Source organism: Leopardus geoffroyi, chromosome D1, assembly GCF_018350155.1.
Source record: "Leopardus geoffroyi isolate Oge1 chromosome D1, O.geoffroyi_Oge1_pat1.0, whole genome shotgun sequence".
Taxonomy (NCBI): Eukaryota; Metazoa; Chordata; class Mammalia; order Carnivora; family Felidae; genus Leopardus; species Leopardus geoffroyi.
This window is the reverse complement of record NC_059329.1, coordinates 3,143,098-3,155,996: the sequence shown is the minus strand read 5'-3', so window position 1 is coordinate 3,155,996 and position 12,899 is coordinate 3,143,098. Positions and strand designations below refer to the sequence as shown.

General features: G+C 39.5%; 1 long non-coding RNA gene across 1 annotated transcript in view; it reads right to left on the bottom strand.

The window, feature by feature from the left end:
* Nucleotides 1-12,899, bottom strand: part of LOC123600582 — a 478,564-nt gene that overhangs the window by 31,187 nt on the left and 434,478 nt on the right. Inside the window, exon 3 of the long non-coding RNA XR_006713660.1 lies at nucleotides 3,756-3,825. This is a non-coding gene — a long non-coding RNA (uncharacterized LOC123600582). The remainder of the gene's footprint in view (nucleotides 1-3,755; nucleotides 3,826-12,899) is intronic.

The following is a 12,899-nucleotide window of genomic DNA, read 5'->3' as shown; positions in this document are numbered from 1 at the left end:
AGGAGTAGCAGGAGAGATTCAATGTAGCGAATCAGAAAAATATGCAGCCAAAAATATTCTATCCAGCAAGGCTATCATTCAAAATAGAAGGAGAGATAAAGAATTTCCCAGATAAGCAAAAACTAAAGGAGTTTGCGACCACTAAGCAGCCCTGCAAGAAATTTTAAGGGAGAGACTTCGAGTGGAGGAAAAAAAAAAAGACTAAAAGCAACAAAGACTAGAAAGGATAAGAGAACATCACCAGAAACACCAACTCTATAGGTAACACAGTGCCATTAAATTCATATCTTTCAATAATCACTCTGAATATAAATGGACTAAATGCTCCAGTCAAAAGACAGAGGGTGTCATAATGGATCAAGAAAAACAACAAGATTGATGTATATGCTGCCTACAGGAGACTCATTTTAGACCTAAAGACACCTGCAGATTCAAAGTGAGGGGATGGAGAACCATCTATCATGCTAATGGATGTCAAAAGAAAGCCAGAGTAGCCATACTTATATCGAACAAACTAGATTTTATTTATTCATTTATTTTAATGTTACTTATTTTTTTTTAATGCTTGTTTATTGTTGAGAGAGAGAAAGCAAATGCATGGACGGGGCAGGGGCAGAGAGAGGAGGAGACAGAGGATCTGAACTGGGCTCTGCACTGACAGCAAGAGCCCAAAGTAGGGCTCAATCTCATGAACCACAAGATCATGACCTGAGCCAAAGTCAGATGCTTAAACGACTGAGCCACCCAGGCGCCCCCTAGACAAATCAGATTTTACAACAAGGGCTGTAACAAGAGATGAAGAAGGGCATTACATCATAATTAAGGGCTCTATCTATCAAGATCTAACAATTATAAATATTTATGCCCCCAACCTGGAACACCCAAATATATAAATAATTAATTTATTTATATATTAATAACAAATATATAGAAGCTCACTGATAGCACTACAATGATACTAGGGAACTTTAACATCCAACTTACAACAATGGACAGATCATCTAAGCAGAAAATCAACAAGGAAACAATGGCTTTCAATGACACTCTGGATAGGGTGGACTTAACAGATATATTCAGAATATTTCATCCTAAAACAGCAGAATATACATTCTTTTTGAGTATCCAAGGAACATTCTCCAGAACAGATCACATACTGGGTCAGAAATCAGCCCTCAACGACTATAAAAAGATGGAGACCATACCATGCATATTTTCAGATCACAACACTATGAAACTTGAAATCAATGACAAGAAAAAATTTGTAAAGGCCTAAAATACATGAAGGTTAAAGAACATCCTTCTAAAGAATAAATGGGTTAACCAGAAAATTAAAGAAGAAATTAAAAATACATGGAAGCAAATGAAAATAAAAACAGGTCAGCCCAAACCCTTTCAGATTAGCAAAGACAGTCCTGATTGTTACATACATTATAGTTCAGGCCTATCTCAAGAAGCAAGAAAAGTACCAAGTAAACAACCTAATCTTACACCTAAAGGAGCTAGAAAAGGAACAGCAAATAAAGAGGAAAGTCAGCAGAAGAAGGGAAATAATAAAGATTAGAGCAGAAATAAATGTTACAGAAGCAAACAAAAAACAGGAGAAAACACCAGCAAAACTAAAAGTTGGTTCTTTGAAAGAATTAATACCACTGACTAATAAGAAAATAGAAAGGACCCAAAAAAAAGACAAAAATCACAAATGAAAGAGGAGAGATCACAACCAACACCACAGATATACAAATAATTATAAGAGAATACTGTGAAAAATTATATACCAACAAACCGGGCAATCTGGAAGAAGTGGACAAATTCCTAGAGACTCACAAACCACCAAAAGTGAAAGAGGAAGAAATAGAAAATTTGAACAGACCCACAACCAGCAAAGAAATTTAATCGGTAATCAAAAATCTCCCAACAAATAGGAGTCCAGGGCCAGATGGCATCCCAGGGGAATTCTACCAAACATTTAAAGAAGAGTTGATACCTAGTCTGTTCAAACTTCCAAAAAACTAGAAATGGAAGGAAAACTTCCAAACTCATTCTATGAATCCAGCATTACCTTGATTCCAAAACCAGACAAAGACCCCACTAAAAAAGGAGAATTACTGGCCAAATCTCAACCCCCATAAAGATATATTCCAAACAGTGTGATGAGCTTTCATATTTATTTTTTCCTTGCTCTCTCCTTGCTTTGTGTGGTGTCTGACACAAGGAGCTTTACTCTAGATCTCAAGTTCCTTCAACCAATGAAAATACTATTTTTATGATAAAATTTTTTGAATTTTAACACAGTGCTGACTTTCTGGTAAATATTTGGTTGAATGACCAAACTTGTGTTAACAGGAAATAACCCAGCTATTGATGGAGAAGGCTAATTTACATACTGCAATTATTCCCATAATAATTGTGAGCAATACCTATTTTTTTATGGTAAAACACACTAAATGTTTCAGAGTTTACACACTGGATCTATTTATACTTAATTCTCAGAACAGTCCAGTGAAACAAATATAAATCCCCACTTTACATATCAGGCTTTTGGGGCTGATTTACTTGTCTTGGGTTACATATTTTAATGGCAGAACTGGGATTAATACCCAGGGAGTTTCACATCCAGAAGGCATGCCGTTTACCAAAATAGTATCATTACTGCCCAACGAGGAAGTAATCAGCTCGGGTAGAACGAGAACCAAAGTCGGTTGTAAACATCTCAGACACTTCATCACCTAGCTGGGAATCATGAAAGGGCTCATTTGAATTGGTAACTTCATGGAAGATACAAGAGTTTTAATGCCCCTCATTCTGAATGCTAGACGAATACTACATTAACTAGAGAGATAGATACACGTACGCATATAACCATAAAAACATTCACTGAGAAGGCTCCTCATATAACCTTTTTTGTGTCTATTTAAAATGCAGCCAATGGCATAAACCTCCAGACTCCCAGAATGGTGCTTTAAATCCCGCAGCTGTGGCATAAATAAAGTGTTGCAATACAGAAAGAGTACAGCATTCAACAATGATCACAGCAATCCACTCCTGTGCACTGTCACTCTTCCCGACGTTTCCACATGTTGGAAATTTAAAAGGTTAGAGTCTTCAGCTGGAAGGGAAATTGACACTTGTGTAGAGAGAGAAGCATTGTGGTATTTTGGAAACATGTAAGCTCAGAGCCAGTTGGATGTACCTCTGTTCAAATCTAATCTCAGCCACTCTTAGAAGCATGACTTTGGCCAAGTGGCATGCTCTCTCTGACTCATGAAACTGTTCAGTGAAATGGAAATCACAATCATGATCTTAATAAGATCAAAACTCGTTTGTAGAAAGTCCTTGCTTGGCACATAATGGATGGTCAACAAATGGCAGGCAGGCACTATTACATATCCCAAGCTACTCTTTCTTTCTGGAAACCCACCTGTTTTTATGACTGTAAACCTTGTTTTCATCCTTCACAGCCCAACAGCAATGTCTACTCCTGTTGGAATCCCAGACCTGGTCACTCCGAGAGAATTAGATACTCTGTCTGCCAATCTCACTTTTCACCTGCCTTGGAACAGCACGGCACACTCTTGTTCACATGTGCTTACCTTTCTCATCATTCTCACTACGCCGTCAGCTCTTGAGGGCAAACACTGTCTGACTTACATTTCCATCTACGTCTCAGGAGGCCCTAGTAAGATTTCTCTGCAACATCTGAATGAATAAGAAACCCAGATACCTAAACGCAGAAAATATGTTCAGGAGTTACTCACAGGTAGCAGTAGAAAATCCAACTTGTCTCTCTCAAGCTTCTGCTACACTCATTGCCAGGAAACATCACCTCTGGAAAATAGCCAAAACACAAATGATAGTTAGGAAAGAACATAAAAACAGACAAAATACTGTGTTTTATTTTCTTGGTGATGATTTTACTCCTTGCTCTTAATTACAAATCTTTGGAGGATATGAAATGTTTTAAGGCAGCTGGTAACCAATGGCTTCAAGACTGTCACCAGATACTGGAGTTCTTACTCTGTCAATAAGTGCCATGTGCCATGTGCTGATGCCACACTGTGACAGTGATGTCCTGTCTCAAACAAGACAACACCATGAAGTCTGCAAGCGTCTGGTGACACTGGCTTACGCGGCACAAGAGTTTACTCTAAGTAGAGTAGAATCAGTTTGTCCACAAACTGAGTCACCAAGTAACTTACTTGAATTATGATTGGGATTTCAGTGAATCTATAGATCAAGCTGGAATAAGGCTTTAAGATAAATTTCTGTTAAGGATAATTATCATATGATGTTTTTGAAGTGAGATATAATGATACATGAATATTCTTTGACAATTAGATAAGAGAGAGATAAAAATGCCTTCAAAAAGGGAGTTGTTCTTTTCAGTGAAAACCATTTGAAATAAAATTGTATACCAGAAAGCTACACATGATAAATTGATTCTAGTTCAGCGGCCTGGGGAAAAAACAAGGCTGCAGGCGTTCCATGTTTAAGAAATAAATTTATGAGTATTTATGCCATTAATAATTGCCTGTTCCCCTGTGGCTTCATGACTTGTGCCAAGTCTCACTCGTGACATTAACTCACACTGCCCGAGTTTGTGAAGGAGACTAGATTCAGTACAAAAGAAAGCCTTTGGGTGAGAAGTGATAGTGATGAGCATTTGGCTTAAAGACAAGTGCACTTCCTAGAGATTTGATTTCAAACCCTGGTGTCTACTCTACATTTATCTTGTTTCTGTTCAATTATGGATGGTCCCAAGGCATGTTGTGAAAGATTCCCATAGACCCTAATACCATTTTCCCAAGACCCTTTAGACTATACTTGCAGAGGAAATGTGGCCTTTTTCTAGAGCATATTTCAAAAACATAAATGGTGTTTCTGCTCTGCTCAGGCCCCTGGACGATCATCTACCTGATCGCTGTAGATAGAGGTTCACGCTTCTAGTCTACACCACAGTTTTGAAGGTGCCTTCGATATGTAGATATTTATAAATTACATACACATGTCCTATCCTACTATCATTTTATGCACAATTTTAAAATGTACAAATACGGAATTTAAGAGGACGAGTTAAAAAGCAAATGCAAATAGAAATATGGAATTAAATGGCAAGAAAAATAACTAAGAAGAACATAGACGGCTTACTTGGCAACAGAGATGAATGATGGACAGGAGGTGAAGATTACTGACATTTTCAATAAAACTTTTTGAACTGTTTGACTTTTAAAACAATACAGGGCATTGTTTTAACAAAAATCATATCTAAAACCCTGATGTATTTCCCCTGTGCCATAACTGTATGCTTGAACACCTCCGGATACATAAGCAATTCACTCTGGAGATGACTGGTCTAAACTACTTTGCTATTTCTCCTTTTACTCTAAGTATATTAAATTACATTCTGTGGTGAATATAGTATTTGCAAAATAAAAAAGAAAACATAAGCAATTGATGAAGGGTTCTGAGCTTTATTTCATTTTTATGTACCTTTATTTGTTAATAAAATATATACTTTATTGAACACCTATTTTTCCAGGCATTGAGCAAAGCACTGGAGACTCAGAAATCAACCATAAGCGGAGCTGAAAACGGAAAGACTTGAATCCTGATCCTGACCGTGCTATTAAAATATTTTGCGACATTAGGTAAATTGTTTAATCTTAAGCTTCTATTTCCAAATATGGGGGCGCCTGGGTGGCTCAGTCGGTTAAGCGTCAACTTTGGCTCAGGTCACCATCTCACGGTTCAGGGGTTCAAGCCCCACACAAGGCTCTGTGCTAACAGTTCAGAGCCTGGAGCCTGCTTCAGATTCTGTGTCTCCCTCTCTCTCTGCCCCTCACCTGCTTGTTCTCTCTCTCTAAAATAAATAAACATAAAAAAATTTATTTCCAAATATGTAAGAAGAAAAGGCACAATTGAGCTGCCATATCTGCAGAATTGCCTTGAAGATCACACACGTATTGTTTCAGTTGTGGGGGCAGCTTTGGGGTGAAGTGCTCCAGGCTTCTCCCTGCATGTGAGAAAAGGGACATTACCGTGAACGTGTGTAGAATGAACAGATGGGGTGGGGGGCAGGTAAAGCTAAGAAACTAGATGTACAGTGAAAGTACTAACATAAGGATAAAAATAGAACAATCCTTGAAACAAAACATGGGGAAGAAAAAATGAAGCATCAAACTGAACGCAAGTGGTGAAGTCCCATGGTGTAACCCACCAGGTCAGAGGCAAGTAATCACGGGCTAGTATGACTCAGGGACAGCAAGTTATCCCGTTTTCATGACAGTGCCTCATATCTTATAATTATTTGACAAGCGACAATCTTGCATGCAAAGCTGAGTATTAGGGTGTTTTCGGCATCCAACTGGCAGTTAATACTGAGTTGATACTGTAGATTCTCATCTTTGGATGACAGCGGCATGCCTGCCGTGGGGCTCGGTTTCCACAGAAGACAACCGAATAAGTCACCAGTCCTTCTGCATGCTTGACATCCTAAGGAAATACCTCTGCTACCTGGAAAGCAGGTTGGTTTGGGATGGGAGGGCTGTTGACTGTAGAGAGGAGCAGGCTGTTAAATAATAAAAATCCAGGATCCAATTTCCAAATACTCTCTGAAAAAAGGATTTTAAGCCTACATATTAAAAAATGTACTATCAGTGTTGGACTTGGGGTCATGAAGGTAACAGACAGTAATAACCTCAAAAGAGAATGAGGCTGGATCCCCTCCTCCACTCTGAATCTTTTTGGCTGTGTCACTAAACATTCCATATCACTGTGTTTATCCAATTGCACAACCAATCAATAGCACATCAACTTTCCACCCACTTTAATATTTCTTACATCGGCTTTTATTGAACAGCGGTAAAACGTCAAGATAAACAACTTTTTGGACTTGTTTTATGTGGATATGAGAATCTAAAAGAGAATCCAAAGTTAACCCAAAGTCCAAGAAGGAAAAGTAGAACTTGGGATTCTTAATGCAACTCAATCCAACAGATAATTCAGAATACCTATTCTGCACTTAACATTGTCATTGTTGCTTGAAGGAACACAAATACAGGAATGTTCAATTTAACATAATTCAGCAAATGTTTCCTTAATGGGTACCTACTTTCCACCAGGTACTCTTTTAGATATATGAGATGCAGGGGTGAGTAAGAAATTATCTTCGGGTTCAAAAAACCTTGCAGTTTACTTGCAATGCATGTAAGTATCTGGGGGCTGTTATGATATAGTTGAAAAATACCCAGAGTCAGATTAAATATGTTAAGAGGCATTAAAGAAGAAAAACAAATATTTAGCATTTTTAAAGAAGGGCAATTAAATGCAGGGAGGCCATTATCACACTGAGCAGATCATGAAGACAGCGACTGAGGGGGTACAGATATTTCACATCAAATTCGTAGATTGCTGGAGAGTAAGAAAGATTAAGGAAACAAATTAGAGACAAGTACGCTCATTTTTCCTGCTTAAGCAGAGGCTACCAGCACCCTGCTGATATCGCCCTGGCAGTTACCCCAAAAGCCTATCATGCTTACTGAAAATAAATATCTGTGATTCCACACCTGAGGGGTTTTATTCTGACCAGCGAAGACACCATCTTTGTAGGCAGGACAATCCAAAAGCACCAGAGAGTTGGAATCTAGAGGCAACTCTTGGCCAGTGGGGGACAGTGACAAGTCTCTCAGTGGCAGAGCTTTGAGCAATACACCCAATCATCAACTCAGTGGAAGAGACAAATGGCCTGGATCAAGATACTCTACAGACAAATGCATATCCACTGGCTTCACTAGTTATTCAGGGTCCAAGAAGGAGCAAGATTAGAAGACTGAAGACAAAGTCATCTGGGAAAGAAGCCTATGATTGGATCTACAGGAGTGGAAAAAGTGTGTTAATCTTTATTTCTCACATAATGCCTACCAAAAAACATCCAGAGCAGAGAAGGTATTGAACAACTGCTTGATAAGATGATAAGATGACTGGTCTGGCAGAGTTCAGCCAGTCTCTGCCTTTGGCCCCATTATTTTCACTGCTGGGCTGATAGACGTGGTAGTTGTGGGGACACGGATGAAGGCAGGGCACGGTCCAGTATCACGGCTCCCTCCAACCAAGTCTGAAGTAGCTAGTGTCATTGCTGAATGTCCAAACGTTGGGAACATAAACTGACATTAAGCTCCAGATGTTGCACCATTTTCTAAGACATCTACCTGTGGCGAGTTGATTATCAGAATTATCATGATAGGACCTCCCATAACATGTTTCAGCAAAGGAAGTGTGACAGTATTTAAATAATGATGAAATCCACTAGTTTACCATATACCACACTACCCAGAAAATTCCAACATGATAAGATGTTGGAAAGCCCTTAGAGGCACAGTTGAAGTGGCATCTTGGTGATCACGCCCCATGGAAGGGAGGTGAACAATGGTGCTTTCTACCTCATAGTTAGCATTCATGGGTGAAGAAACCAAGGGGAGGAACTAAATGCACCATTTCTTGTCATAATTCTTAGTGACCCACTCTGAAATTTGTGCTTATCCCCGGAATTTTAGGCTCCCTTGGATCAGAACACTCTAAGGGGACAGACAAAATCAGACTTCCTCTTAAGTCTAAAGCCATGACTACCACCTGTTTATTCTAGATTCTTCACACTAATAGGCAAGGAAACCATTTAATAAACTGATACGGTTAACTGATCTTGTGTGATGGTTAATTTCATGTGCCAACTTGACTGAAACACAGGTTACCCAGATATTTTGTCAAACATTATTCTGGGTATGTCTATCAGGACACTTTTGGATGGGCTTTATATTTGAATCCTTAGACTGAGTAAGGGAGAATGCCCTTTCTCATGTGGGTAGGTCTCATCTAATCAGTTGAAGACATGAATATAACAAAAAGATTGACCTTTCTTTGAATAAAAGAGAATCTCTTCCGCTTGATTCTTAGAGCTGCTCTATTCCAGCTCTAAGACCTGCGTTTGGACTTGAACTGAAGCACTAGGTCTTAAAAGGTCTTGAGCCTCCTGGCTTTTGGACTGGAACTCACACATGAGCTCTCCAGGTCCTCAAGGCTTCAAACATGGACCAAGACCTCAGCACTGGCTCTCCTGGGCTACAGCTTACTCACTGCAGATCTCCTATTTGTTTCTTTTTTTTTTTTCTTGAGAACCTTGACCCATACACTGATTATCACAACGCACATGACAAAAGGTGACTGGATCTCAAGGATTTATAGCAGCCTATCTTGCTACTGCCATGGCCAGTGTTAAACCTGATAGGAAACAACTTAATGCAAAATAAGTTCTGATTCAGGGTATTGGTAATGCTTTGTTATTTTAAGGCTTTTGATTTTATTTTATTTAGAAATTGTAACTGACCAGTGTCTGAAAAAATTGGTTACAGGGCAGAGAGGAAATAATTGCAGTACAAGTGAGTTTTTCAATGGGTAATTTCTAGCAAATGTTATTCTTGCCCTGCCCACATCCCTTCAACACTTCCCTATACCTGCCTAATGCTGTGTACCACGATGTACTTCTGGATGAGAAAGTACACTACTCCTTACCTCCTTGTATTTTTGGTAAAACACTCTATCCTGGTACACCCGGATGAGCTTTCGAACCACAGGCTGAACTCAGTAGACAGGGTGTGATTTATTTTGTTCATGGAAAGACTGATCAGGGAAGGGCCAACACATAAACCAAGCCAGATTTTTCCCAATTATGTCATGTGTAGTTCCTAGCAGAAGGAGGAAGTTATAATTAGAAAATAAAGAATCATGGTTAATACAGAAAGTGAGACATCGTAGATCAATGACTGAGACTGGACAGCCTTGAGGGCCAGAGGGAGGAGCCTATGCCTTAACTTATTCTAATCAACAGAACCAAAAAGTACATGAAGTTCAAGTGACAAAGTTTTTGTTTTTATTTTTCCTTATCTTCTGTCTCAACCCTCTTGATTGTTACTGTGATATACGTGCTTAGGCTTGTATCCTAAACTACACCTCATCTCACACGGTCCTCATTCTTTCCAAGCCTTTCTGCATTTTAGTCTATGATTAATTTCTCCTGCATCTTTACTTACTCTCCCTACTGTAGGCATCATTTTAATGTAATTACATGTGTCCTTACCCAAATAAGATAATTTATTCTGAAATACGTGTGAGATTACTCTATCTCCAGATGCCTACTTAAATGATTCTACAAGTGGTATTTCGTGCTAAAACTCTCAGTCTGCTTTCTTTTTCTTAATCCACCCAATGTTTGAAATTCATACCTATATTGCCTGATGTAAGTCTCCATCAACTTTTCTCAATATTCAAGCATATTCCATTATCTGGTCTCCTATCAATGCTTCCAACAGCTTAGCATCAGAACAAATACTAGAAAGCATCGCCTTGTACATGCTATCATATGAATCTGAGACAGAGCATCTTTAGGATATAACCTGAGGTATGATGGCTGAATTATAAATTATACACATGTTTATTTCACTTACCTACTACATGATTGATTTATAAGGTGGTTAGAACTTTAAATTCCTACCAGCTGTACATGCAGTTTCCTAGGACTCCATATTCTGGTCAACATTTGATACTGATTTTGTCAATTTTCTATTCTAGAGAATGTGAGTGCTACCTATTTGTTGTAATTTGTGTTTTTCTAATGGTTAATGAGATTGAAAATCTCATCATGCACTCTCTGGTCATTTCCAAATCTCTTTTTGTGAATTTCTTAAACACTGATTTTGTTTCTTTCTCTATTGGGTCCTCTCTAAGTCATTGGAGTAGAGCAGTTTTAATCTAGAGAGTACAATTTTAGGGAAGTTTAAATGCTGCAAATACTTTCATTGAATGTATCTCTCTAATAACTTTGTGGTATCTTTTGCTGAAGAGAATTTCTTAATTTTAATAAAGAAAGATTTATCAATTTGAATGTTTTTTTTTTTTTTGTTTTTACTATTAGGGTCTTAATTAATGTGTAATTTCCTACCAAGGTCAAGAGAATATCATCCTAGATTTTCTTCATTGACTTAATAGCTTTATCTTTCACAATTAGGGCTTTAATCCATCTAGAGTTTTTTATTGTATATAGTATGAATTGGATCCTGCTTAGTGTCCATGACATCATTTAATAAATAAATATTCTTTCCCAGTGATCAGTAGTTGCGATACAAATACTGTCATTAAAATTGTTCCAAGTATTTACAAAATGTTGTCCTCATGTTCAAAGTTCAAAATCACTTTTTAAAGTTCCCTCAGAAAACCTCACTGGAATTTTGTTAGCTATTGTATTGAATTCATCTTTATTTCTTTGCAAAAACTGAAGAAGAGTTAGCAAACCAGTGTTTACAAAGTATCTACTATATGTTGTGGGTAATAATTTTATGGAACAAAATAAAAATGGGCTATTAAAAATGGAAATAAAAATCAGGGAGGTCAGGAAGATAGCATCGTGGAAGGATCGCGAGCTCACCTTGTCCCACAGACACATCAAGATAATAACTACGTCTCTACAACAAACTCTGAAAACAACTTAAACCCTGCAGGACAGATTTTCCACAGTTAATCACAGAGAGGAGGCCACATCAGTGAGAGTGAGAGGGGTGGAGATGTGATTGGAAGCCGAATATCGTGCTAGAATATCCACAAACAGGAGGGACACCACACGGAGGTATGAGGACATTGGACCCCACACCAGGAATGCCACACATGGGGGACCTGCACTGGTGCGATGATTCCCCATAATTTCTGGCTTTGAAAATCAATGGGGCATAGCTTTGCAAGGTTTTACAATCAGCAAGGCTTACTTCTGCGAACTTTAAAGATCAGTGGGCTTAGCTCTGGGAGAGTCAAAAGGCAAGAGGAAACTGAATCGCCCTGCTTAAAGAGACAGCATAATAAACAACCCTGTAGAGACAAAGTATAGACACAGTAGTTTGAAAAGCACCTGGGGTATATGTGAAAGAGATTTCTTTACAAATCCCTGAGGGGGGTGGTGGGCAGGGATCTTTGGGAGAATCCTCCAAGAACAAAGTGCTGGTAGTCACCATTTCTATCTCCCTGCTGCAGCATAGTCAGACACTTGCAAGCACCAGTGTGAACACCCTCCAACTATATTCTAGCACTGTGTATCCCGCCCCTGTGTTCCTCTGTGAATCTGCCCCATCCAACCCACCCCATGCAGCAGGCATCCCTCCAAAGCAGTTTCTTCCCTGAGCCACCCTACAAGCAACCCCATCAAGGACTGGCACCACTCCAAAGTGACTCCTGACCTGGGGAGAGGGAAAGATAACCACACACGTCACTGCGCCTGCAGTCCCAGAGCCAAACCTTATAGCTGGCTACACAGGGACAGCACACCGCTAATAAGAGCAGCTGTAGCCCTGGCTGATGGACTGAGGACAGGCATCTGGTCTGATGCCAGCTCCACTAACCAATGCAAGCCTCTCAGAGGCAGCACAGGGAGAGTGCCTTGTCTACTAGTGGAACACAGCCCCAGCAGACCGACTGAGGGCAGGCATCGGTCTGACTGCTGGTGCTGTCCAACAACAAGCTCCTGGTGACGTTAGCTAGGCCCCTTAACAGCACAGGGACAAAGTCCTGCCTGTTACACCCACAAGAGGCAAAGTGGGCCAATGCAGCCAACTGGGCCAAAGGCAACACAGCTTGGCCACAGCAGGGCACATGCAACGCACACAGGAGGCAATGTTGCAGTACCTGTTCCTGGTGAACAGGGGACACCCCACTGCAGGGCACTAACTCTTCTTCATGTGGCCATTGCATTCAAGAGCAGGAGACATAGTTGACTTCCCTAATACATAGTAACAAACACAGAGAGTCAGACAAAATGAGGAGACAGAGGCATATATTCCAAATGAAAAACCAGGACAAAATTACAGCTG